The sequence below is a fragment of the Triticum aestivum genome, chromosome 2A (assembly GCF_018294505.1).
Source record: "Triticum aestivum cultivar Chinese Spring chromosome 2A, IWGSC CS RefSeq v2.1, whole genome shotgun sequence".
NCBI lineage: Eukaryota > Viridiplantae > Streptophyta > Magnoliopsida > Poales > Poaceae > Triticum > Triticum aestivum.
Genome location: NC_057797.1, coordinates 663938124 through 663949916, shown reverse-complemented (window position 1 = coordinate 663949916; position 11793 = coordinate 663938124).

Sequence of the window (11793 nt, the reverse complement as noted above, 5' to 3'; positions counted from 1 at the left end):
CACTCAAAACATTAATTTCTTCTATCGCATGCACCTTTTTATTAGTAGATCTTTCAGTATGCCATTGAGAATAATTAACCATAATATTATCTAGGAGTTTAGTAGCTTCTCCTAAAGTGATTTCCATAAAAGTGCCTCCCGCGGCCGAATCTAAAAGATTTCTAGAAGCAAAATTCAATCTGGCATAAAAATATTGTATAATCATCCACAAATTTAAACCATGAGTAGGGCAATTATGTGTCATTAATTTCATTCTCTCCCAAGCTTGTGCAACATGTTCATGATCAAGTTGCTTAAAATTCATAATATCGTTTCTAAGAGAGATGATCTTAGCGGGAGGAAAATACTTAGAGATAAAAGCATCTTTGCACTTATTCCATGAATCAATACTATTTTTAGGCAAAGACGAAAACCAAGCTTTAGCACGATCCCTAAGCGAAAAAGGAAATAGCTTCAATTTAACAATATCATTATCCACATCTTTCTTATTTTGCATGTCACACAAATCAACGAAGCTATTTAGATGGGTAGCGGAATCTTCACTAGGAAGGCCGGAAAACGGATCTTTCATGATAAGATTCAGCAAAGCAGTATTAATTTCACAAGATTCAGCATCGGTAAGAGGAGCAATCAGAGTGCTAATAAAATCATTGTTGTTGGTATTGGTGAAGTCACACAATTTACTATTATCTTGAGCCATCGTGACAACCAAGCAAACTAACACACAAGCAAACAAAAGCCAGCGGACAAAAAGAGGCAAATAGAGAAAGAGAGGGAGGATAGAGAGAGAGAGAGGGCGAATAAAACAGCAAGGGTGAAGTGGGGGAGAGGAAAACGAGAGGCAAATGGCAAATAACATAATGCGGGAGATAAGGGAATGTGATGGGTACTTGGTATATTGACTTTTGCGTATACCTCCCCGGCAATAGCGCCAGAAATCCTTCTTGCTACCTCTTGAGCACTGCGTTGGTTTTCCCCGAAGAGGAAGGGATGATGCAGCAAAGTAGCGTAAGTATTTCCCTCAGTTTTTGAGAACCAAGGTATCAATCCAGTAGGAGGCTACATGCGAGTCCCTCGTACCTGCACAAAAGAAATAAATCCTCGCAACCAACGCAAATAGGGGTTGTCAATCCCTATAAGGCCACTTACGAGAGTGAGATCTGATAGATATGATAAGATAATATTTTTGGTATTTTTATGATAAAGATGCAAAGTAAAATAAAGGCAAAGGAAATAGCAAAGGAAATAACTAAGTAGTAGGAGATTAATATGATGAAGATAGACCCGGGGGCCATAGGTTTCACTAGTGGCTTCTCTCGAGAGCATAAGTATTCTATGCTGGGTGAACAAATTACTGTTGACCAATTGACAGAATTGAGCATGGTTATGAGAATATCTAGGTATGATCATGTATATAGGCATAACGTCCGAGACAAGTAGACCGACTCCTGCCTGCATCTACTACTATTACTCCACTCATCGACCGCTATCCAGCATGCATCTAGAGTATTAAGTTAAAAACAGAGTAACGCCTTAAGCAAGATGACATGATGTAGAGGGATAGACTCATGCAATATGAAGAAAACCCCATCTTGTTATCCTCGATGGCAACAATACAATATGTGCCTTGCAGCCCCTACTGTCACTGGGAAAGGACACCGCAAGATTGAACCCAAAGCTAAGAACTTCTCCCATTGCAAGAAAGATCAATCTAGTAGGTCAAACCAAACTGATAATTCGAAGAGACTTGCAAAGATAACCAATCATACATAAAAGAATTCAGAGAAGATTCAAATATTGTTCATAGATAGACTTGATCATAAACCCACAATTCATCGATCTCAACAAACACACCGCAAAAAGAAGATTACATCGAATAGTTCTCCACAAGAGAGGGGGAGAACATTGTATTGAGATCCAAAAAGAGAGAAGAAGCCATCTAGCTACTAACTATGGACCCGTAGGTCTGAGGTAAACTACTCACAGTTCATCGGAGGGGCTATGGTGTTGATGTAGAAGCCTCCATGATCGATGCCCCCTCCGGCGGAGCTCCAGAACAGGCTCCAAGATGGGATCTCGTGGATACAAAAAGTTGCGGCAGTGGAATTAGGTTTTTGGCTCCGTATCTGATCGTTTGGGGTACGTAGGTATATATAGGAGGAAGGAGTACGTCGGTGGAGCAACAGGGGGCCCACGAGGGTGGAGGGCGCGCCTGGTGGGGGTGGGCGTGCCCCCCTTCCTCGTGGCCTCCTCTTTTCTTTCTTGACGTAGGGTCCAAGTCTCCCGGGTCTTGTTCGTTGAGAAAATCACGTTCCCGAAGGTTTCATTCCGTTTGGACTCCGTTTGATATTCCTTTTCTTCGAAACCCTAAAACAGGCAAAAAACAGCAATTCTGGGTTGGGCCTCCGGTTAATAGGTTAGTCCCAAAAATAATATAAAAGTGGATAATAAAGCCCAATAATGTCCAAAACAGTAGATAATATAGCATGGAGCAATCAAAAATTATAGATACGTTGGAGATGTATCATTGGATTACACCTTCGAAGACATCGACGGCATGGACGACGGTGCCGGAGATGCACAAGGCCAAGACCCGTCGTTTGCCGGACGTTGGACGGCCACCTCCACCTATGACGTGTATATGGTGGATACACCCAAAGAGGATGACGGTGCAGACAGGAAGGATCCGGTGGAGGACAAACCTGATGAGGCACCGCCGAAGCGACGCCGCTCAAAATTGTGTTGTGGCAAAGACAGTAACACCGACACCGGAGAAAATAACACTCCAGAGGACGCCGAAGACCCCTAAGCCCCCATCGAGCCCACATCCGAATAGGATGATGTGGAGGAGGGGCAAGTTAACCCCGATGATTCGGTCGGGAACGAGGATTCAGAAGATAGTAATTATCTACCACTCTCCGAGGATGATGTCAGCCTCGGCAACAAAGATTTCATCATGCTAGAGGAACCCCTCGAGCAGGAGCGCTCTAATTGCCATCGCAAGAACCTTAAAAAGCAGCAACAATGGCTCCAAGCCGAACAGGATACACTCAACGACAGATGGACCCAGGTCCTGGCTGCCGAAGAATATGGCCTACAACACCCAACCAAGAGTTATCCAAAGCGTCGGCTACTACCACAATTCGACGACGAGGCCTTCGAGCCAATTCCGTCGAAACATGACCGTGCTGATGAACCAGACCTGCCACCACATGGGCGAGATAAAGCGGCCACCTACACCAAACACCAACCCGCACCACCTCACCGTAAGGGCAGAGAGACAGTGGCTCCAGGATACACCTACAACTTACGACAAGACCTGAGCAATAGAGCAGGCCAAACAAGATCAATCTATGGATCAAGGGGGCGCGCCCCAACACGAGAAGATGACCGTCAAGCTTGGCGCGACAGGCATAACCTCACCAGGGCCGAAAACCTCATACGGATGTCATCCGAACTCCGTCATGACATTGCCCGATACAGGGGCGCCGCACATCCCTTATGCTTTACCGACGAGGTAATGCAGCACCAGTTCCCAGAAGGGTTTAAACCCATAAACATTGAATCATACGATGGCACGACAGATCCCGCGGTATGGATTGAAGATTTCCTTCTCCATATCCACATGGCCCACGGTGACGATCTCCATGCCATCAAATACCTTCCCTTGAAACTGAAAGGACCAGCACGACACTGGTTAAATAGCCTCCCAGAGAACTCTATTGGCAGCTGGGAAGATTTGGAGGATGCCTTTAGAGACAACTTCCAAGGCACCTATGTCTGGCCTCCGGACACCGATGACCTCAGTCACATAGTTCAGCAACCTAGAGAGTCAGCCCACAAACTCTGGACTAGGTTCTTAATTAAAAAGAACCAAATCGTCGATTGTCTGGACGCTAAAGCCTTCGCGGCCTTTAAGCACATCGTTCGTGATGAGTGGCTCGCCCGACACCTCGGCCAAGAAAAGCCAAAGTCCATGGCAGCTCTCACCGCACTCATGACCCGCTTTTGCGCGGGAGAAGATAGTTGGCTAGCTCGTAGAAGCAACAGCACCGGTGACCCTGGCACCTCCGAAGCCAGAGATGGCAACGGCAGGCCACGACGCAGCAAACACAAGCGCCAAAGCAACAGTGAAGATACCAAAGACACGGCGGTCAACGCCAGATTTAGTGGCTCTAAACCCAGTCAGCGGAAGAAGCCATTCAAAGGAAACAAAGATGGTCCATCCAGTTTGGACAGAATACTAGATCGGCCTTGCCAGATCCATGGCACCCTTGACAAGCCTGCCAATCATACCAACAGAAATTGTTGGGTCTTTAAACAGGCCGGTAAGCTAAACGTCGAACATAAGGAGAAAGGGCCGCCTAGCGAGGATGATGATGAGCCTCGCCCAACAAATACAGGGGCAAAAGAAATCCCCCCTCCCCCCCCTCGAGGTAAAAACAGTGAATATGATCTATGTCACTCATATCCCCAAGTGGGAGTGCAAGCGCGCACTAAGGGACGTTTACGCCATAAAGCCAGTCGCCCCAAAATCCAACCCATGGTCGGCCTGTCCGGTCACTTTTGACCACAAAGACCATCCGACCAGTATCCATCATGGAGGTTCGGCACCATTGGTCCTCGATCCAATCATTGATGGATTCCATCTCACATGAGTCCTCATGGATGGCGGCAGCAGTCTTAACCTGCTTTACCAGGACACTGTCCGCAAAATGGGCATTGATCCGTCAAGAATCAAGCCCACTAAAACCACCTTTAAAGGAGTAATACCTGGTGTAGAGGCCTGTTGCACAGGGTCATTAACGCTGGAGGTAGTTTTCGGCTCACCGGATAACTTCCAAAGCGAAGATCTAATCTTCGACATCGCCCCCTTCCACAGTGGTTATCATGTACTGCTCGGACGAACCACTTTCGCCCATTTCAATGCAGTCCCGCATTATGCCTACATAAAGCTACAGATGCCCGGACCACGCGATGTTATAACAGTCAATGGAAACATGGAGCGCTCCCTCCGTACTGAGGAGCATACCGTGGCCCTCACAGCCAAGGTGCAGGGTGGCCTTATCAAGCCGAATACTTCATCGGCCATCAAGCCCCCGGACACTGTCAAAAAAGTCGGGTCTACCCTGCAGAATGACAGTTCGGTTTGTCTAGAACTAGATTAGCAGTTCGGCCTTCGTCAGCACCCCCACTTAATCGCGGCATACGCACCATGCGTACATAACTACGCACTAAAAATACCATGGGCAAGGACGGAGGCACACTAAGGACAAAGTCCACAATATGGCTCGACCCTATTCGGACCTTCATGTTCTCCCCTTTTTTCCTTTTTTTTATTTTTCAGGTTCTCCAAAACCCAGATCACGTTTTGATGGTACCAAGGGCCCTTTTCTAGGCCCCTTATGTATACTTGATCATTGATCCTTTCAAAGGATCCCACACCAAGGTGAAAAAGCGGTGCAGACGTGCGGCAGGACGCCCAAAGGATCTTCAAGACCCCCCTTTTTTTTCTTTTTTAGGACATGTCTACAACTTTCCCTTGTTCTCAAATTCTTGGCATGTAAAATAGCCTTGATGATTGTGGCACTCTCTGTAAGAGCACGTTCGACGTATCAATCAGAATATAGCGGAAACCGTTTTGTCCAACCTTATTCGGTATTGGCTTATTTCATAATATGTATCCCATCTTCACGACAAATTGACATACACACCTCGGTGTAAATTGCCAGGGGCTCTATTCGGCCACATACATTTCAAAAACATAAAGTTCGAACACTTTTATAGTGTACTTTGGCGTCCCGAATACCGCATTATATGCATCGGCTCCGAATCATGTCTTTGGTCAATAGTTGGGTTGCCCTGCTCCTGTGGTTACCACCTTACGTTCCGCTTGTTCGGCTAAGGTAGTAAAGGGAGAACTACTGCGATTGTGTTTCTGGCTCGTCCGGTCAAACACCTCGGTAGAGAAAGCGAAAAATGACTGTCATGATATAGCGAGAGTTGGTTAGCGGTTCGGTGACTTGCTAAATCTTTTGTGATTTTTTTCTCGTATTATATGAAGGACTAGCCTCTACCTGGTCACGCGGCTAAAAGCATCCAAGTTCGGATAGCCGAACAAACACCAGGGGCTAACCTATAGTCCCATTGTCAAACTCCTATGGCTAAGTGAGAGTGATAAAGCCGCATAGTTTGATTGCCTGGTTCGTTGCACTGACACCTCCTTTACGGACCAAGACGTTGGGTCAAGTGTGCTCATGTGCTATATCGAACACCCCCGTAGTATCTACGTGGGGGCTGAAGCCGACGACTGGTAAACTTTCAGATACAAAAAACGGCCGCGCAGGAGGAAAATAATTGCAGATAAAAAAGCACAAGTATATTACAAAGGCCTTGCTTCATAATACAAAGTCTGGGCGGCTCGGATACATTCATTCAAACATTATATCCATTGAGCATTGTCCCTCTATTAAACGGGCACCCTCCAGGATGTCCTCGAAATATCGCTCCGGCTTGCGGTAGTCCTTGCCCTCAGGTGGACCCTCAATGGCCACGGCGGCGACCTTCATTTTTGCCCAGTGCATCTTGATGCGGGCAATGGCCATCTGCGCACCCTCTATGCACAACGAGCGCTTCACAGCTTCAAATCGGGGCAGGGCGTCGCCGAGTCGCTTGACCAAGCTGAAGTAACTGCTCGAAATGGGTCCGGTTGGCCATAGCCGGACTATGATGTCCTTCATGGCCAAACCAGACATCCTATGCAGCTCCGCCAACTGCATCATCTAGTTGTTTAGCGGCGGCGGCCTTTCTGGCGCCAGGTACTGGGACCAGAAGAGCTTCTCCGTGGTGTCTCCCTCCTGGGACCGGAAGAATTGCGCAGCATCTGCCGCACTCCTTGGGAGATCCGCAAAGGTGTCTGGAGAACTCCATAGTCGATTAAGCAAGGCATATCTCCGACCACCGAATATACTCTGTAAAAGAAAGGGCTTACCAGCCGCTATCTGTCCGGCTTGCTTGATCTCCTCGCGAGCCGCCCGAGACTCGGTCCGCACCTCCTTGGCCTCCTGAAGAGCGTTGGTGAGATCATTCGCTTGGGCCTTGTTCTTCTCCTCCAAGGTCTCACACTTGTTGGTGGCATCTTGGAGCTCATGCTCCACTTCTTTCACCCGCTCCTCATACTTGCGGCGGGCGACCTTCTCGGCCTCTAAATCCGTAGCCGCTTTGTCAGTTGCTGCTTGGCTTAACCGCGCCCGCTCCTTGGCTTGGGCAAGGGCACTCTTCAGGTTCTCAACCTCGGTCGCACTACCTGCAAAAATGATCAGGACAACACAGGAGATTAGACCCGGAATGGACATATTACTCTAGGTGTGTAAACAATTTTTTTCAAAACACACCTTGCGCCTCATCGAACCGCTTGTTGATGCGGACGAGGTCCTGATCGGACCGCTCCAGCTTCCGCTTGAGCTCAGATACTTCGGCGGCCTGGGCGGTTGCCGCCAACAATGAAGCCTGTTTATCAAAATAGGCAAGTATGTTATCTCCTGTGGATATTACTTGATCCTCTGTTCAGTCTTTCTTTTTCAAAATCCGAATAGAGTCTCAGGGGTTACTATCTATACATAGGCATATTTTGTGCATATGCAAAGTAGTTAAGAATACTACATCACGTACCTCAAAGCATGTCAATAGGCTGTAAAAGGCTTCGTTCAGCCCGCTTTTGGCGGACTGAACCTTCTCAACCACCGTACCCATAAGGGTACGGTGCTCCTCCATAATGAAAGTGCATCAAAGCACTTCCACTAGAGTGTCAGGCGCCTCTAAACTGATAGAGGTCGCCAGTGGAGTCGACGCTCCCCCTCCTTCAAAGGAGGTCGCTCGCTCGATTCCGGAGCCGTACGGGTCTCCGGAATAAAATTCGGCTGGGGGCCGGATTGGTCATGGCCCCCATTACTGGTCTCCATGGGGGTCGGTTCCCTCATGGTCGCGGCAGCCGAGGTGTTACCCTCTGGCGCCGTCTGGGTGGCCTCCCGCACCTCTCCATGGCCCGGAGAGGCTCTTCGGGACAACACTTCGGTATTGTCCGTGGCAGTTGGCGGGGAGGCTTGTGGAGGCATCTCGCTCTCCACCATCTCTAGCCCCAGCGAGTTCCCAGAAGACGATGATAGTTGGGGGAGATCGCGAGCCGGACTGTAGCATGAAACTTAAAGGTGTTAAAACTGCAATCATAAAAACCGGATATGTATACGGTATCTTTGGGCACTTACGATGCGGCCAGGGGCTTCGACCCGGGGCGCCACTCGGGGATGGCTTCGGCGTCCGAGTCCGAATCGTCCGAAAGGGAGATTTTCCCCTTCTTGGATGCCTCCGCCTCTAGGTCCACGGAAGCCGCCCTTTTCTTCTCCCCCCCCCCCCTTTAAGGGGAGAGTTGCTCTCCTCCTCCTCCTCCTCCTCGTCTTCATCTCCCTCGTGGGAGGAGGGAGCTTCGGTATCTCCGGACGCAGTGTCCGAAGTACCTTTTACGGTGGAGGCCACTTTTGGCCTCCTTAGAGTACGAAGAATGGTGAGCTACTCGAGCATGGAGGATGAGTTGTTGTGCGATGCGTGGCTGGTCGTATCGCTGGTACGCTATCCAGGTCAGCGTCATCAAGTACTGCAACTTGATCAGTCAGCTCGAGGCAAGGTGGCCGTTGCACGCGGGTATGGAGGAGATGGTAAGTTTTACTTCCTCTTGTTAAACTGGCTGATTGATTTATTCACTCAATGTTGGTCTACACATTATATGTAGCCCGCACGAGCCGCCGTGTTGCACCACATGTCAGCGGAGCGGCCATTTACATGCACACACTGCTGGATGAAGTTGAAAGGGAAGTATGTGTGGGAGGACATGATCCGTTCTTGAAAAACTTGTTGGCAATCCGGAATCTAGTCAAATTTAAGACCTTGTTGTACTACACTTAATTTGCATGCTATGTGTGGATGATTTGTGCTATTTTCTATCCGAATTTTGATGAATATCGGCCGGTTCGAATGAATTTTGTCTGGTTAGTTAAATGTGGTTTGAAATGTATGTGGCTAGCGTTGAATGGTTGCCTCCCGCATCCGTGTCCGCAGACTGATCCCTCTGTCCACGGAAGGATGCAGGAGGTTTTTTACGTGTTGTCGTTGGAGATGTCACATTTTTCTCGTGGTATAGCATAGGTTTCTTCTCAGTAGTTTTTGAAAAAAAATACTCCTCTACCCGCGAAAAAAAATGCTCGTCTGATCCGAATTAATTGATTAATTTGGATCGGGTGGAGTAACATTCTGAAGGGCAGGCTGGGGAGAGAGCGCCCGTGGCAGACGCGTTGCTGAAAGTAGAGATTAGGGGGTCGTTAGGCTTGGATTAGGGTTGCACTTGCAGGTCTGTATAGGGATGATAATACAAAATGATATGTGCCAGTACTTTGCCAGTGAATGAATGTGGCAGGCAGACACTGCTGCAGTGCACCTGTCTAATTTGACTAATTGCCACCAGCATGGACCGGTTGATTTGAAAAACCTGCGATGTTTGAGCCTTTGGCTAGCTATATGGCATCGATCTGACACATCTGTAATGCTGGATGGACAGAGGCTCACATATCGCTATTAACAGAGGCTCACAGGTCGATATCATGGCAGAAGATCTCGCGAAAGGAAATGCTGACGTGAATCTCCAGCACAAATTATTTCTCGTCAGTTCTCAACCTGACGGTCAGCTTTGCTACAGTATTGTTCATCAAGCAAGGCAGGTAGAAAAAGTTACGTTTATTGCACAAAACGAGTGTTTTCGTTTGGGAAAACACTTTTTTTAAAAGGTGTGTATTATATTAAACAATCAACATAGGTTCATTACAATTATCATCGACCAGTCGCAACACGCAGGTGAGCCGATCAACATACCCTTACTCACACCACTCCTAACAAAACTAGCGAGAGCATGGACAACCCTATTGTCATTTTTAGAGATCTTAGCAATAGTAAAATCAGGGAGTTGGCCCAGCAAACTCTGAATTTCCGTACACAAGCTACCAATGAGAGATTTATTAAAGTCCTTTGAAGAAATTTGTTGGATGACATTCGCACAGTCGCTCTCAATAACTACTGGCCGGTCTATGAACTGCATGGTATCTCGGATTCCTTCAAGACAAGCTTCAGCTTCGGCCGCCTCAGCACTAGCGCATTTACGGATTGTGTTCCAAGTAGATCCAATCACCGCCCCATTCGTATCTCGTAGAACCACCCCCCAAGCTCCATGGTTTGTCTCCTGAATAAAGCTTGCATCAACATTTAGTTTGAGCCAACCTGAGTTAGGTCTGACCTATTGATAATCTGCATCTCTCTGTTTAGTCTCAAGGAATAAAATGTCTGGCGTCACTTTTCCTTTTCCTTTAAAGTCAGGAAGCGACTGTCCTGCTCTGATCGCCGCAAAGGAGCTAGCATAACTTTGTAGGAATTCTGCTGATGTCTTTATTGTATCTTTCCCGTCACCAAATATAATGTTATTTCTAAGGTGCCACGCTCGCCACCAGATGAAGAGGAGGTGTGTACGCTCCTTCTCATTCGCCTTATCAAGAGTTAGAAGGACCCACTCACGCCCCGTACATGTAAGATCAGTATCCCGGGAAAGGGTCCAGACCTCACGCATGGTGTCACGCAGGGCTTTAGCTTTTGTGCATCTTATGACTGCGTGATATCCATCTTCTGGTTCCATCCCACAAATAGAGCATGTAGGGAATAGCTCCAACCCTCTCTTATGTCTACTTGTATGAACTCCGAGTGACTCGGTCACCAAATGCCACCCAAAATTTCTAATCTTGGGAGGAACATTTGCTTTCCAAAGCATGCTCCAAATCTTTCTTTCTTTAGTTGGTGCTGTACTGCTTTGTCCCAAATCTCGATTCGCCTTCTTGTCATTAACGGCTAGCTTGTACGCACTGCGAACCGAAAAAACACCTGAGCATTCAAAGTGCCATGCTATAAAATTCTCAAAGGTAGAGTGTGGGAGGCGAATTTTTATTCACGGGCGTAAGCCGCCTTTGACGCGCGTCCCTGTTTGCTCGCTCACCCATTGTGGCTTTTCCTTTCTATTATCTCTTCCTCCAGAAGTTGAGTCGCTCGTTCTTTTTTCCTCCCTTTCTTCTTCCTTGAGCACATTGCAGCACACACCGGCGCCAGCGCCCGTCGCTGTAGACCGCGCCGCCGCCGCTGCAAACCGCCGTCGCCATTGCAAGCCGGCTTCCAAGGGACGACGCTCTGCTGCAATCCCAGTCGCCGCTCACCTCGTGCTGCTGCAGCAGGCGATGCACGACGACGCTGCTGCCATGCCGACGAGGGGTGCTACAATGAAGCTTGGCCGGAGATGCAATGAAGCTTTTGCTGGAGCGTTGTCGATGTTGCGTTGAGGTTTTCACTGCGCTCAGTGTTGCCATGGAGCAGCACCCGGCGCTGCCATGCAGCAGTTTGCCGGCAGCTCTTTGGAGTTGCAATGCAGCCGTCGTCGAGGGCTCTTTGGAGGTGCAATGTAGCGCTTGCCGGCGGCTCCGGTGGGCACGGGGTGCCACCGTGGGAGGGAGGGGGGAGCTGCGTTTGCCCTCATCATTTTCAGAGGAGGCGCAATGTTGTTTTTCTGATGCGCGTGGATGGGATAAGAGGAAGAAGACTCGGGTTGTGTTGCTGCCATCGACAGCATCTAGTGGCGTATCGGACGGCTAGCTAGGGGGATGAAGAAATCATCCGGATGATCCCTAGCAGCCGCCGTTTGTTTGTCCCTGCAAA